This window comes from Panthera pardus, unplaced genomic scaffold, assembly GCF_024362965.1.
Source record: "Panthera pardus isolate Hobbes unplaced genomic scaffold, ASM2436296v1 HiC_scaffold_8, whole genome shotgun sequence".
Lineage (NCBI taxonomy): Eukaryota > Metazoa > Chordata > Mammalia > Carnivora > Felidae > Panthera > Panthera pardus.
The window spans coordinates 102,147,155-102,163,499 of record NW_026527013.1 but is presented as its reverse complement, the minus strand read 5'-3'; the positions used below and the strand labels follow the sequence as shown (position 1 = coordinate 102,163,499).

Genomic DNA, 16,345 nt, shown 5'->3' with positions numbered 1-16,345 from the left:
CTTCTTTACTAATTACATTAACTGGGAACTCAGAACAATGTTAGATAATAATGGTATAAAGAACATTCTTGTCTTATTCCTTGTTTTAACGGGTTTATATGGTGAAAATGAAGACCCAACTAGGTCCAAAGGGTAAGAGGTGGAGAAGAAGTGAGAGCTGCATAAGAGTAATTATAAGACTGAAAAGGTAGGCTGAGGTAATTGGAAATCTTTTAAACACAGGAATCCATTGAAGGTTTGTCAGTGAAGAAATGAGGTAAGGTGACAGGGACATTTCAAAAGAGTTAAAGGTGTTGTGGACTATAAGTGGAGATGCAGGCTAAAGAGGGAGGGGGACAGTAACATTAATCTATGATTTTTTCCGAAAAGACTAAATTTCTAAATGGATTTTAATAGTACGCAAGTATTATAAATTGTAAATTATAAAATAATGAGACTATCTTTCATTTATAATTAGTGGAATCAGGCTATTCAGAGGCAATAAAGAGCAATTAATTCTTTGATCCACATCTCTTTAGAAGGCTTTACTTTAAGTGCTGGGGGAATTCGGAGATGTTAAAATCTTGTACCCTTTTCCCTAGAATACAAACATAATTGAGTAAATATATAAACTGACATATACCAGGTCATATAGGATAAGTACCAGGACTGGTGCAAAAGAAGTGCTCAGAAGAACAAACTGGGAGAGATGGTCAGGAAGGCTTTATGTTTGAGGTTGAATTTGTACATATACTTGAAGAGAATGGGCTTTGACTGAGGATATAGAATGAGGAGTGTTTATATAAGACAGATGTGTGTATTTAGGCATTGCACTTCTGACTTAAGCAAAGCTGTAATGAAGGCAAAATATTGGGCAAGAACAGAACTATTTGATAGTAGGTTTTTGCCTGGTTTTTGTTTGTTTGTTTGTCTGTTTTTGGAGAAATGTCAAAATTACTAAAAACCCAAATCAAGGATACATGGTCCAGAAACTTTATTTTTTATTTGGTTTTTAATTTTTTTTTTAAGTTTATGTATTCACTTTGAGGAGAGAGAGCACACAAGTGGGCAAGAGGCAGAGAGAGAGGGGTGGGGAGGGAGAATCCCAAGCAGGCTACACACTGTCAGTTCAGAGCCCAACATGGGGCTCGAACCCACAAACCAGGAGATCATAACCTGAGCTGAAACCAAGAGTCAGAGGCTTAACCAACTGAGTCACCCAGGTACCCCAGTCCAGAACATTTAATAAAGAAAGTTTTCAAATTTATTTTTTTTGTTATAGGGAAATGCAACAAATTTTATTGGCAAGAAGATACATGATTAGAGTATGTTTATTTATTGTTTGGTAACAGAAAGTAAGAAGAATGGATGTGAGTAGGAAGATGCCACTACCCTTGCCATGACATTGAATGTTCTCTAGTCTTTTTGTCTCCTGTTTGTAGCCAGTATCACAGATTGGCACCATCTATTTTCTGTACTATAATTCTATAAATGCAAATTTTGATTTATTTAAATATTGAAAACCAGGACAAGTGAAACTTCTTACTTTTACATTGCCAGGTATTTGTGTGAACTACTGTCATTCAACTGAATTTTAAAATTAATTAGTAGGTCTAAAACTTAACCCCAAGTGTCCTATTTATAAGGCCTATTCCAGTGCACATTTTAATTTCTTTTTTTTTAAGGAAAAATCAATAGCCCATCATATTTTATTAATTTCTAAAGTCAAACCTTGGTTAGTATATTCTGCTGGCACATAAGAGCCCTAAGCAGATCTGCCGCTGAACAGGAAGTCACACTTTTAGATAGAACTTGAATAATACATTTTTTAATTAAAGAGAAAAACAGACAGGTATTCCCAGAAAGTACAGGGTAGCAATAGCATGACTCTTGCACTCTATAAAAATAGTTCTTACATTTTCAGTTTCTCTTATAAAAATGAAGAGCAAAGAAGCAGACCCATGCTTTCAATAATCACCACAATGAAAGAATAAAAGCATTCGCTTTGTTTCCTTGGTCAGGTATGTTTAGAAGGGCATAGAAGAAGTAAAGTAAAATTTGGCTTCTCAGATCCCGAATATTCTTCTTCCATGGTATCTCCTTCATGAACTCACAATTCATGAAAATAAAGAGTAAATGACACCAACCTGAAGTGCACTCATAGTCCCCATACCCCCCAAAATTGTACTTGAATTGGGGCTCTGCCGTATCCCTGTTGTGTTCAGTGAAGAAAGGGTGACAGCAGATCAGGACCCCCATGGAGAATAGGAATAATTATTAATAGGTTTGTTTCCCTCTGCCTCCATTGAGCATAGACTGTTCTCAGTGAAAATCCAAAGTATTAAATGGAAATTTCAGTTATGTGTAACAGAAGCTTTAGATGTACTAAAAAAGAAAAAAAAAATGTTTTTCAAAGGATCCCTTTCTTTGAAATAGACAAAAAGGAAAGGTGAAATTCATTTGAGAACTGTTCAAAAGCATTATAATCTCAGTAAAAGGGGAAAAATGAAAATATGTTCAAAGCCATCTTTGTTTCTTCAGAAATATTTTACAAATGAAATCAAGGAGTGTTTGCTTAGAGCAATAAAGTCAAACTCACCAGAGAATGAAAATGATATACATGGATGTTTATAGAAAAGTGTTCTTCATTTGAAGTAAATTTACTTTACAGAACATTGAACTTACAGGATTAAGGTGAATAACTATTAAGTTTCAGGAAATGGGCAGCCAGTAATGCAAGAACTTTCTACCTGAAATAAATTGTAAAGTATATTTTGGAAATATCTTAGAAAATGTGACTCTATTTACTACAATTACGTAATAATTTGTGAATAATATAGAGAAACACACTCACTTCTAAAATCCTAAGAGTTGAGGGCTGGGAGAATCAACTGTGTCATCATAATTTTCATTTGTGACCATTTGCCATAACTGGTGTCAGTTTTATGTTGCAATACAATAACGTAATAGAATTTCACCCATATTGTTAAAGTACATCTAAACTGATAGGAAGGGATTCTTTCACTCTCAAAGAGTATCTTCTTTACTCAATTCATGAAGGAGGAAACTTACTAAAAGTTAACAATGCTTGAATGGAACAAAGAGTGCTGCAAAGACATTTGGTCACTAGATTTAATGTAGAAGTTGTCATACATGTTCTCAGAGTACAGAATGGAAGTGTCCATCCTCTGCTCGGGTTTCCAAAGTGGGAACAGTTTCCTGTCTCATCCAATCAAAATAGTTGATGAAAGGATTCTTCTCAGGCTTGGGAGGGGAAAAGAGGACTCGATGTAGGAGGCTACTCTAATCATCTTTGGCTAAAATGGCGTCTGACAAGTAGATGAAGTAGTGTAAGCGCCATTTACTCATAAGAAAAGAACTTTGTGTTTAGAATCCTGTTCCGCACTGTTTAGCTGAGTAATTCCAAGGATGGTATAACTTCTTGAAGCCACAGTCTCCTCAACTGTGAAATGAGGATAAGAACATCTACCTCTCAGGGTTCTCAAAAGAACTTGCTCAGAACCGCTTAATAAAAAGTAGGAAATTGAACAAAATATATGTGTAACTACTATAATATATATACATAAGTATATTTATGAACACATGAATCAATTACCTTTCTGGCACTCACCATGCTCAAAGGATAAGTACTAGTACATAGGCAGAAAACTGCTTTAGTGTTAAATATTATGGAGAATATACAAATATACATGAAATGCCACATGGCTCCTTCCTTCAAAAAAATGTGTGTACAATGTCTTTTTATTTACTTACTGAATCCAAATAAAAAATTGAGGTACTATTATTACCATCCCTTTTTTATAGAGGAGAGAATAAGACATTGTGTAGTATCAAGAGGTAGTAGAAGTAGTTAGTAGTGGTAGTGGTAGCAGGTGCTCTAAGTCCAAACAAGATGTGATGTCGTCTAAAGCCAGTGATCAAAAAAAGCTAGTGGAATTACAAGGAATTTGTTTATCCGTGAATAATTGGACTGAAAAATGAAAGAAATTTTTAAAAGGGTATTTTCGCAAAGGGAATGAGCAGTAGTTCTCAACCTAGTGGATCACAAGCTTTAGATAGGGCTATTTTAAAATACATACATACTGGGGCGCCTGGGTGGCTCAGTCAGTTGAGTGGCTGACTTCGGCTCAGGTCATGATCTCCCAGTCCGTGAGTTCAAGCCCCGCGTCAGGCTCTGTGCTGACAGCTCAGATCCTGGAGCCTGTTTCAGATTCTGTGTCTCCCTCTCTCTCTGACCCTCCCCCGTTCATGCTCTGTCTCTCTCTGTCTCAAAAATAAATAAAACGTTAAAAAAAAAGTACTTTTAAAATACATACGTACTAAAATGTAGTGGAATTGGTGTGAATATCTTGAAATTGACAACCAAACGTGTAATTTTATTATTAACTATTGGTGACACTATAATCTAAGGATTTTTTAAAATGGCATGAAACAGTGGACCCAAAATCTGACCAGTATAACAAAAATCAATAGATAAAAGGTGAGAGAGCCTGGAATTATGGAGGCCCATGAGGAGGAGTTTCCAACTGTTTATACTGTTATAAAAGGGGAAGTAATGTTTATGTATGTGTGGAGAGAGAAGAAAGTGATTCTTTGGCAGTCTATAAACAGGAGTACAGAGTTTTAAATGATGTTTAAAGATAATATTTTAAAACATTTTATTTTTTGAAGTGCTTTCACGAACTTTATCAAAAAATCTTCAAATAACGTAAAAGGTGGAGCAAAACAGCCATTTCTTTCCTTGCTGAGTGTAAAAACTAAAGAATATGCAAACCACAGAATGTGCTCAGTCACAAATGTAGCAAGTGACAGCCATCAAAATGCAACCTATGTCTGTTCTCTCTTAATTACGTTTACCCCACTGTACCACACAGTCTTTCAAAGCACGTGTCATTGTTCTCTTTTTCACATCAGGTTATTTTCTAACTTGCAATGTACTTTCTCTGAGGAGGCTTTTGTGAAATTATAAAAAAATAATAATCCTAGAATATTTAAGCTTCATGAAAAGTATAAATGTGTTTTATAAATATTGAATGGTAGGTGAGTAGAAGTATTAAAATAGTTACTGACTACGTTACTACCGATAATTAAACATACTTTTTTAAAGAGCTGCTCTTTGAGGATTCTATTTATTTTCAAATCCAGTATCTGGCAATGCCCTCTCTTACTGTGGCCTTTTGTACTGGCTGTTTCCCCCCACCCATAAAATCTGTTAGATTCTATTGGCATAAATAAATGGAGGCACTATCCTCAACAACTGAAACCAACAAAGAGCAAAGATGGTGTTAATTGGGAACCAAAGAAAGAAAAACAGTGAGAATGAATGTTGTGAGGATATTTTAAATCCAAGAGAAGAACTGGCTTGATTGATCGTTGGGAATACTCTGTCCATAAGGAAGAGTGGTTCCTAACGAGGATGGATGTATCATCTAAGTGCATACGAAACGGCAGCCGCAAGGAAGAAATTGTGATGCATGTAGAGTGCCTTTTCTTTGAACAGTGCCTGTTATGAGACCACATCTGAAGCCAGTAGAAAGCATTCTCCTATGTATTGTACAATAAGTAAAATGGCATGATGGAAACAAATATCATCAAGCTATAAGAGGCTACAAATTGTGAGTCCTTTGTTTTCCAAACAAAAGAATTTTCCACTGTCCAAATGTCTGACAAGCAGACACTGTATCTTTTACTCAGTTGAGAATTTGTTTCAGCTTCATAATCAAGATGAATTGCTCCAGGATAAGAAAATTATTTTGTAGGAGAATAAAAGACATTTGTAGGGTTGGATATATTAATAACTAATGATTTTAGTTCAGATTTTATTGAAAACAATTGAGGCAGACAAGACAATGAATGTAAGAAAAGCATGATTTGCAACTATTTGCTGGAAGCCTGTAAATAATTGTGCATATTCACTTGTTTTTACTTACCAGTAATTCCAAAGAAAATGTATATATAAATATGTAGCAAAGATTTATTCCCAAAATAAATATTGCACCTAACACTTTGCACAGAGAAAAAAAATTACAGAAGATACAAATACTTTTGTCCATCATGCTACATGAAAGGATAAGAAATTATATTTCATTTCCAAGTAACAATAATACTACCTTATGGTTACATGGTACATTTTGTCTGGGAGCTGGAAAGGTCAACTCCATGCAAGGTAGAGCAGGATTTTATCATTAAAATTAATAACATTTCTGGTGGTGAAAATTCAAAAGTGATAAATAGCATCTGATTTTTGCTGTGTTGGCACAATACAGCCACTGAGAAAAATTTAGAAATTTGTGGCGTCATATTTTCAGATCCATAAATAGATAAAAAGAACCATCTGGAGACTTCTATAAATTTTGCATGTATTTCTCAGGAGTGAAGTTTGAATCCTAAAGGTAAAAAATATGTCTAATATAAAGGGTTCCTCTTCTATTTAAACTATTCACTTAAGATCATTTAAAGCCCTTGCTTGGATTTGGAAATCTGTGAGATTACTAAATAATTTTCTAGAAATACAAAAGACAAAAATATTTGCTTCAACATAACATGAAATTCTGACATATTTCATCTGTCATGACATAGTTCATATATAGTTCAATATATTCTCATTGTACTAGTGAAAATAGTTAACTCAAAATTATAGTTTGGTCCCAACCAATAGTTACCTGTGATCACTGGTCTTCTGATCATTGTATCTATTCTTATCTTCCAGAAAGAGACCTTATGATATATTGTTAACAAAGAAGATAAAAGACAAGCTCTATGTGCTTCCTGTAGATGTCACTTACCAGTAATACTTAGCATTGACTACACTATAATTTTAGATGACATTTTAAAATATATAAACATATATTCAAAGGTATTTTATATAACCACCTCTCAGAATTTCAAAGGCAAAATAAGTTTTAGGAGTCATCTAATCCTCCCTAATTTCACAGCCAAGGAAACTGGAGCACAGAGAAATTAAAGTGACTTTGCTTTAGGTTATGCAATATTAGTAGAACTAGTTCAAAAATCTTGGTCTATTGATTTGGTTTGCTTATATTATTCTCAACTGTTGATTTAAGAGTAGATTAAGACTTATAATTTGCTTATTTGTGTGTACTAAAAGGATGGAAGTATCAAGAGCACTGAAATTTTCAGCATAGAATTTTTAGTTTTAATAATTTCTTAGATGATGGATTTCATTATTTTAATTAGTATTATGCTGCAATTAAAATCACTGTGACCTGAATAAAATGTGAGTGAACTTCAATGAGTAATCTGTATTAATTCATTCATTCAATCACTATATACTAGGTTCCTACTAATTGTAAGGCACTGTTTTAGGCATTCAGAGTACAGGGACAAACAAAAAATAAACCAATTTCATGCAATATTTTAAGGAAAAGTTGACACAAAATAAATATGTTAATTGGTGATCAATTCTTAGGAGAAAAAAAGAATACACTTTGTAAGGAAGTCTAAGAAATGAAATAGAGTTTCATTTAAGTAAGGTGTTCAGAAAAGCCCAAATTGAGGTGTTAAAACTTGATTGGCAAGTGAAGAAGCCAGAAGGAAGAACATTACTGGAGGCAGGAATAGCAGGTGCTGAGATCTTCCATGGGGAGAGTGCCTGGTGTCCTTAAGAAGCAGGGGAAGGTTTAGAGTAGTGGAATATAGGACAGAGTTGCTAGGAAAGGAGATCAGAGCAGGTGTAAGAGAGCCATGGACTGGGGAAGATTGTTAGTTCAAGACATGAACTCTTAGATTTGAAGCCTTACAAGAGCTCTGAGCAGAGAAATGATCTATTCTTTCTTATAACAAGATCACTCTGGTTCCTCTGTTGAAGATCAACTTTAGTGGAACAAGAGTAAAAGCAGGGAGACCAATAGGAGGCCATTGCAATCAAGCAGGCAAAAGATGATGTGGCATTGAAAATTTTACCCCTAAACTCAGTACTCTGGGAAATCCATCCCCTACACTATAACAGATCAGTCAGGAAACAGACACATCACTCAAATGGGGTAATTTGATATTTTAATAAAGGAATTCCTTCCAAGAGTGTCTCAAGATTTTAAGACATTATCGTTAGTGTAATTCATTGAGGCGAGTAATAATAGAGAAAAAAGTGCTACTGTATGGGTCTAAATAGGCAACGGGAGCAAGATATTACTGGAACCTAAAAAGCATAGCTATATGGAAAGGGCCGCCTAATGGAAGTCACCCTTTCCTAAAGAGGAGTAGTCAGCACATCACCCATGAACACAGAGATACTTTGGGAAATAAATGCCCCTACATCACTCTCCCCTCTCAGGATGGAGAGTAAACTAGAAGCACAAACAGAAGGTAACAACATACTGCCCTAATTCACCCCAAGTATACTTACATACACAGTAAACTGTTAAGAACTTACTATATTTTGTTTAGAGAGAACGCATATGTGCAGAAATTTAAAATACATATATTCATGAAAATAATTCATGAATATGACTAACTCATTAAAGTTGTTAATGTGTTCTTATTCTTGGGCAATGGTGTATAAAGTTTATATATGATGGAATTTATTTTTAATGAAATTATTCTATTCAGTATGTCAGTGGAAAAAATGATGTATGTTTACTCATCTGTATAGTACCAAGTCATATATTTAGGAATTATTATTTGGAGTTATTGAACATGTGTTGGGCACTTCAGAGATTTTTCAGAAGATAAAAGCATACTTAATTCATTTGAAGTTCTGCTTATCTTAACCAGTTAGTCTCTCTTCTCTCTTTTCCTGACCTTCATAGCACCCTCAGTTGAAACAGATAGTTCAGATGGAGGAAAACCATAGCACTTCTTAAGGCTCAGTAATTTCTCAAGCTGATTCCTACTTTCAGAGTAATTCAGAGTAAATTCAGTACCTCTTATCCCAGTAGAATTCTCAAACATAGAAAAGAACAACACTATAATAAAAGTAAATATTATGTTTTATAGTCCTTTTTATTTTTCAAAGCATTTTCACATGTAAGAACTCAACTGGTAAGGAAAACATGAATAGCAAAAACCACTTACAAACTTAACTACAGCAGTAGAATCTTTGGGTTTTATGGAAAATGGATGTTGTCAGCAGTCCAAACAAAACAAAACAAAACAACCCCCCACATCCCAAAACAATAGTGTAATGTAAGTTCAAATGACTGAAGTTACTCAGAAACCACTGAATGTAGAATTCAGTGAAGATTACAGTGAAAAATTTCATGGGGCAGAAGTCAATCTTTCCATCCCTGCTCTTTCACTTGAACATTCAAATAAACTTCTGCTGTGATTCCTAGGTGTATTTCCAGCTATTAAATAATTGAACTGAACCAGGTGAAGAGGAATGGAGAATGTACTTCACTGATAATTCATCTTCTTTCCCATTTCCTTGACTGAATCAACAAGTAAGCTCCAACCCATTCCACAAGAAATATTTTTTTTTGATACTTGTTTTTGCTTCTATAAGAAGATATATTCCAGACGCTACTATCATGCATGGTCATTTAGTTTCTTAGATAGTCCACAAAATTGTATTTAATCTATGACTTATTTGAATTACACTATTATGAGAATGATAATTCCTTATTTTGCTCTGGGAAAATACATTACGAGTTCCAACAAGAGAGTTGGGAAACTGATATGTAGTTCTGGGCTGGTAGAATGAAAAGAATATGTGCTTTAAAATTAGATATTTATTTTTTTACAAACGCTTAGATATTTCTCAATATGATATTCTAAACACTTTATAAATATTAACTCATTCACTCCTAATAATGACCCCTGGAAAAGGGTTTATCTTTATCATTCAAATTTCATGAATAAGAATCCTGAAGCACAAGAGGTTAAATAACTAACCAAAAGTCACATAACTTACAAGTGGTGAAGTGAGGATCTTAAATCAGTCTCTACTCCTAATGCGAAGGAAACATATCATACCTAAGAAAATTATAAGGATCCAATGAAATATTTAAGTGCTATCACCCTAATGTGACTGGCACATAGCCAGAACTTAATAAATATTAGCTATTATTAGCTGTTTATATTAAAATTGGTGCCAAATAAAATTAACAACTCAGGAAACAACAGATGTTGGCGAGGATGCAGAGAAAGGGGAACACTTCTGCACTGTTGGTGGGAATGTAAACTGGTGCAGCCACTCTGGAAAACAGTATGGAGGTTTCTCAAAAAATTAAAAATAGAACTACCCTATGACCCAGCAATTGCACTGCTAGGTATTTATTCAAAGGATACAAAAATGCCAATTTGAAGGGGAACATACACCCCAATGTTTGTAGCAGCACTATTGACAATAGCCAAATTATGGGAAGAACCCAAATGTCCATCGACTGATGAATGGATAAAGATGTGTCATATATATATACATACATATATATATGTATATATATACACACACACAAACACACATATATACACACACACACACACACAAACACACATGCAATGGAATATTACTCAGAGATCAAAAAGAATGCAATCTTGCCATTTGCAACAACATGGATGGATCTACAGTGTATAATGCTAAGTGAAATAAGTCAGTCAGAGAAAGACAAATATCATATTATTTCACACATATGTGGAATTTAAGAAACAAAACAGATGAACATATGGGAAGGGAAGGAAAAATAAGATGAAAACAGAAATGGAGGCAAACCATAAGAGACTCTTAAATACAGAGAACAAACTGAGGGTTACTGGAGGGGATTTGGGTGGGGGAATGGGCTAAATTGGTGATGGGCATTAAGGAGGGCACTTGTTGGGATGAACACTGGGTGTTATATGTAAGTGATGAATCACTGAAGTCTTTTCCTGGAACTATTACTACACTATATGTTAACAAACTTGGATTGAAATCTTTTAAAAAGATAATTTCAAGTAGAAATAAGTTTAAACACATATTAATTGTTCAATCACTGTTTAACCCCATTCTCCTTCCAATTCCCTCACATGTAGAAAAGACTACACTAGGGGTGCCTGGGTGGCTCAGTTGGTTAAGCATCCAACTTCAGCTGAGGTCATGATCTCATGGTTTGTGAGTTCCAGCTCCATGTCAGGCTCTGTGCTGACAGCACCAGTCAGCTTCAGATCCTCTGTCTCCCTCCCTCTCCGCCTCCCCCATTTACTCTCTCTCTGTACCTCTCTCTCTCTTTTTCGTAAATTAATTAATTAATTAATTAATTTTTAAAAAGACTGCACTGTAGTTTCCCTCAAACTCATGAAAAGGGTAAAGCATTTTGCTCTTTAGTTGACCCAGCACTATGAAGTGGAAAAATCATTCATCTCTTACCACCCATCACCCAAGATTAGAAGTGTTTCATATTCCCTCATTTGAGGATCCTCTTTTCCTTTAGGACAAAACTTTAGCCTTCTGTGCTTGGAAAAAAAAAAAAAAACGCACCAAGAAATTCACAAACAGCAGCAAGTTGTAACTATGACTCCCTCACATGCAAAGATCACAAAAACTTCAGAAGTTTATCAAACTCCTGGACTACTAAAGACTACATTGTAATCCTCAGTAGTATGGATTCAACAATGTACGTGGAATGGAATATTAGAGGTCATTAAAGTAGTCACAGAATCCACTAGTGTGCATATGAAGCTATTCAATATTATGCATGTGAAGCTATTCAATATAAAGCATATGAAGATATTCAATATAATGAAAGAAGAGAAAAAGACTATGAATAAAAATGCCTTGCTTCTTGACAAAATTGCTCATCTACCTGTGAGACCTTCAACAAGCCAGTCAGTGTAAAGTAAGTCTCAGGTTTTTTTATTTGTAAAACAAAGGCCATGATGCCTTTCTTGCTCATCACAGCATCTATGGGGAATACTATCTACTCTCCCAGTGTTCTGGTTTCTTCTCCCAAACAGTGAAATATCCTCAAGTTTCTTCCTTAAAACAAACAAATGATTTAACAAACAAAAAACAACCTTGTCTTACTCTACTTTCTTCTCCAAGAATTACCTGATTTCTCTCCCATTTATTGTCAGATTTACTGAAAGGACTATATAACTGCTAACTATACTTTCTTATCCATCCTTCACTTTCTCACTTACTCACTGCTTCCTCCATTCTGTCTTTGATTCATCCCTTAACAAAATCTGTTTTTATTGTGGTCACTAATAACTTCCAAATTTCAAGTCCAATGGAGATTTTTCATCACTAGTCAGTAGAAGTCAATACATTTGGGCACTCCTATTCAGAATACTCTTTTTTTTTTGGTACTTTTGATTCAAAATTCAGAGTTCTTTTCTATGCCTCCCTTTTCTCATACTACATACCCTGCAGAGATGATATTGTCCACTACTCTGATTTTAATTTCCTTGCATATAGATTCTTGGGAAATATCCTGGGCCCCAGTGCAGTATCTCTTGCCCTAATGCCCAGCTGACAACAGCTCCTGATGTCTATAGTAAGTGAAACCTATAACCTGTTACCTGATTTGTCAGACTAATGATGCTCTTCCCTACTCTGGCTACACAGGCTACTACGATGCCATGTGGTACATTCAGTGGTCTTCAGACCCCAAAAGGGCACCCCCTCCACAGCCTATGGCATTGTGGATACTGCAGAGACATCACTGCTCCCTTTCCTTCCCCTTCTCTAGGGCTCTTTTACCAACTGGAAATTCTTTGGTGTGAGGTGGCAGGTCAGACCGTTTCCCAGCTATCTGCAGCCTCCTTCTCTGGGGCTTAAAGGAAAACTAGAAAGTCCTGTGGAAAATGAGAAGTCTGCCTTTGCCCTTTCTCAACTGGTTATGCTACTGCCTTACATTCTACCTGGGTAGCCACATGTTGTAAATGACATTCCCTTCAGGGGAACATTGAAATTTTTCTAATATGTAGCTAGAAAAGTGAGAAACAAATATTCTTGTTTTAGAATTCCTGAAAATACATTCGGTGTTTCTATTGCTAGAATTATTATAGTGTGTACTGAGCAGAAGAGAAGGGAAGAACAAAGAGAATGGATTTATCCTGCAATTTCTGTCTTTCCTGAGCCAGCTCCCCTCTGGCAATGGGAATGGCAACTTTCATTTTCATTTTCCTCAGTTTACAACTTACTCTTCCCTTTTCTGGGGCCAATATATCAATATATACATAAATATAGTCAATATATATTCAATAATATTCAATACTATATTAATTTATGTATATAATTATATATCATATTCAATTATACACACACACATAATGGGTTCTATTTCTCTGGAGAACCCTAATACAAGGTTTTATGTCCTTGAGTATCTGTTGATGAATCAAAGGTTAAATGAGATAGTGAAAGTAAGCATGTTTTCTAACTCTAGTTAAGTATGACATGGGGTAATGGGCCAGTATATTGACCAACAGTGGGCTCTGATTGCCCACTTGGCCCACCAGACTACAGTGCAGAATATGAAAGGAAACACTGCTAATATTTTCTACAATACAGAAGGATAGCCAAGTAAAAATTTTATGCATCAATTCATTAAGTCTCCAAAGACCATTTAATTTTAATGACTTTTATTGTGTAAGTCTGCAGTATAACATGATACGACTTCTGATCATGTCTTTCTGTGGGATTCTGGAATTTGTGTTAAAGATCACTGAAAGTTTGGAAATGACATCTCTAAAATTAAAGTTTAGTGGCTATGGCCATGTTTATTTGCCAAAGGCAAGGTTGGTGATGTAAATATATGATCTATTTCAGCTGGTTATGCAGCATCCTAATAAATGCACTGACTCATGCTGTGATTTTAGTCACTTGAGATGAGCTGTTTGGATTAAACCCTTTTCCCCCTGACTCAAAATAATTTTTTTGTCTTATCTTTACTACCTTCTACAAATTTATGTAGACAGGCTGTGCAAATGGTGGAAGGAGGATAAAGAAACCTCTTTTGCTTTGAAAATTTGCATTTTGATTTGTGCGGTGTTAAAGTTGTTCAGAGGTGGTTAAAACTGGAAAAGAACCTGAGCGAAAATGGAAACAGCTGGGGGTATACAGCTAAGTGTTTTCCCGATAAATATCCATTGGAATTATTCAGGGAGAAAGAAGGCAAACAACAACAACAACAACAAAAAGATTTAGAAGTTTGATATTCCAAAGGGCACTAGAAATCGCTTAAAACAGAATTCTTTCATGCTAAAAGTAGAGAATACAAAAGTGTTAAGAAGGCAATTATCACCTGTAACCTAAATATCAATTAACTCTAGATCGAAACTAATGGATTCATAAATTCTGAAAGTGAATTATCGCTTCCTCAAGGAAGAAACACAGCATATTCATCCATTCATTCAGACATTATTTATTAATAATCTAATGTGACAGGCAGTTGGGTTTCAGTCACAAAATATGAGAAATTGGTGAGACACAAACAAGCAATGAAACACATGGATAAACAAGATACCCAAAGGCTATAGGAGGTAATGTAGGAGAAATAAGCAGATGTTTAGATAGGGAAAACAGAAGTTCAAAGTGGGAAATCTTCCAGACAGGATAGTCAGGAAACACCTCTCTCAGTTTGTGACATTTCATCTGAGATCTAAAGAATAAGAAGAATCATAAGAAAATTGCTCAGGCAGAGCTGAGAGTGGATACAAAGACTCTAAAGTTAGAAATCTCCATGTCTCCAAAGAAGACAAAGAACACCTCAGCTGAAGAAAAAGCAAGGGGAAACATGAAGGGTAGAAACCCAGACAGGAGTCAAATCACTCAGCATCTTATAGACCAGGATAAGGAGTTTTTCAATTGCATCCTAGCACAACAGAAAGCTATTGAGAGGTTTTAAATGGACAAGTGTTATGATCATGAATGATCTTTCAAAAAGATTTGTTTTGTGGGAAAATAAAAGGAAGAAATAGAAAAACACTCATTAATTAGAAGACTTCTAGGAATAGAGATGGGTAGGGGTTGGACTAGGGAGAGGCAGGACAAAGAATGTATTGTATAGACATGTATTTTGGAAGAAGAACTAAAAAAATGTGTATTTTGAGCACATATAACTTAAAAAGAAAGGAATTAAGAATGATTTTTGTCTACAGCAAGTGATGGTGCCAGTATAAAAAATGGAAGATATCTGGTAGGTAGAGAGGGAAATCAGCTGATCTATTTTTTTGTGCTGGTTTTTTTTTTTTTTTTTTTCATTAGAGGTCTTTCACTCATCTTTAAAATATCACAAATAGGTCTTAGGAATCATCCAGCATTTTTCTGTTTCCATATTGGACAACTTTTAAACCTTATTCATTACCCTGCTAAATAAACTTTTCCTTTTTCAGAGGTATAGTGACCATCCAAATTTTTTCTAACAGTCATGTTTTTAACTGTTGTGTCTTGCTGAATCAAAGCAGCTGAATTTGATACAAGTTTAATGTCATTTTCTTTAAGAATAATTCATCTGTCTGGACTTGAAATACTGAATAAGCAATGCCCCACATCATCTGAACCCTGTGAGTATATTTTTCAACCAAGAAACATTTAATTTCAATGAGAGATCCATTCTAAATAACAAGGTTGATGGGAGGTGGCACAAATCTCATCCTGTAAAAGAAGCCACTGTGATCCCCTTGATCATGTTGTATATGACTACAGATAATGTGAACAGTCATCAGGGCCTTTCTATTTCCCCACTGTTTGTCAAAGTGTAGTCTCTTTTCATTCCAAGGAGACTGAATTCTACATTGATGTGATGGAAGTCCCTCCACAGAGTTCCTCCCAGGTCCTTGAAAATAATCGTGCATCCTTTCAAAGTGATGTTACATTTTCTGGAATGTCAACAGTCTGATTGCTGAGAATGTTCTTCATCTCACAGTAGATGTGGCAAAAAGCTCAAATGATCTGTTTTGAATGTATTATATTTTAATTGCCCCCAGGGACGATGTCAGAAAAACAGCTGAATATATGTGACTAAAGTTCAGAGAAGAGATCTGGACTGAAGATAGAATCTGGGAGTCATCAGCATATAGGTAAATATTAATTACGGTCATGGAACTAGTTAAGATCATTATTTGGCAGCTGTTAGAGACCAAAGCTAACTAACATGTGTGGAGGAAACCTAAAAAGTCTTGTAACGTTAAACCTGAAATCTGAAACCTGAAACCATTTTGCTGAAGAAATTATCAGAGAGGAGTGATCTACACTCAATTTGGGTATTATTTCCTGATTCATCTATACCTCAAATGCACTCTATTTAGCTATTCTACTCTATTCATTCTATTTAGTTATACAAGGCCTCTTGCATTATTCAAAGAAGCTCCTATAATTCTATCACTTTCATTATTTTTTTAGCTTATTTATTTTTGAGAGAGAGAGAGAGGAGGAGAGGGTCAGAGAGAGAGGGAGAGAGAATCCCAA

The 16,345-nt window shown here is 35.1% G+C and overlaps 1 pseudogene; it reads right to left on the bottom strand.

Annotated features, from left to right (window-relative positions):
- Positions 1-15,238: 15,238 nt before the first annotated feature.
- On the bottom strand, positions 15,239-15,796 carry LOC128775471 (60S ribosomal protein L9-like; annotated as a pseudogene).
- Positions 15,797-16,345: the final 549 nt, after the last annotated feature.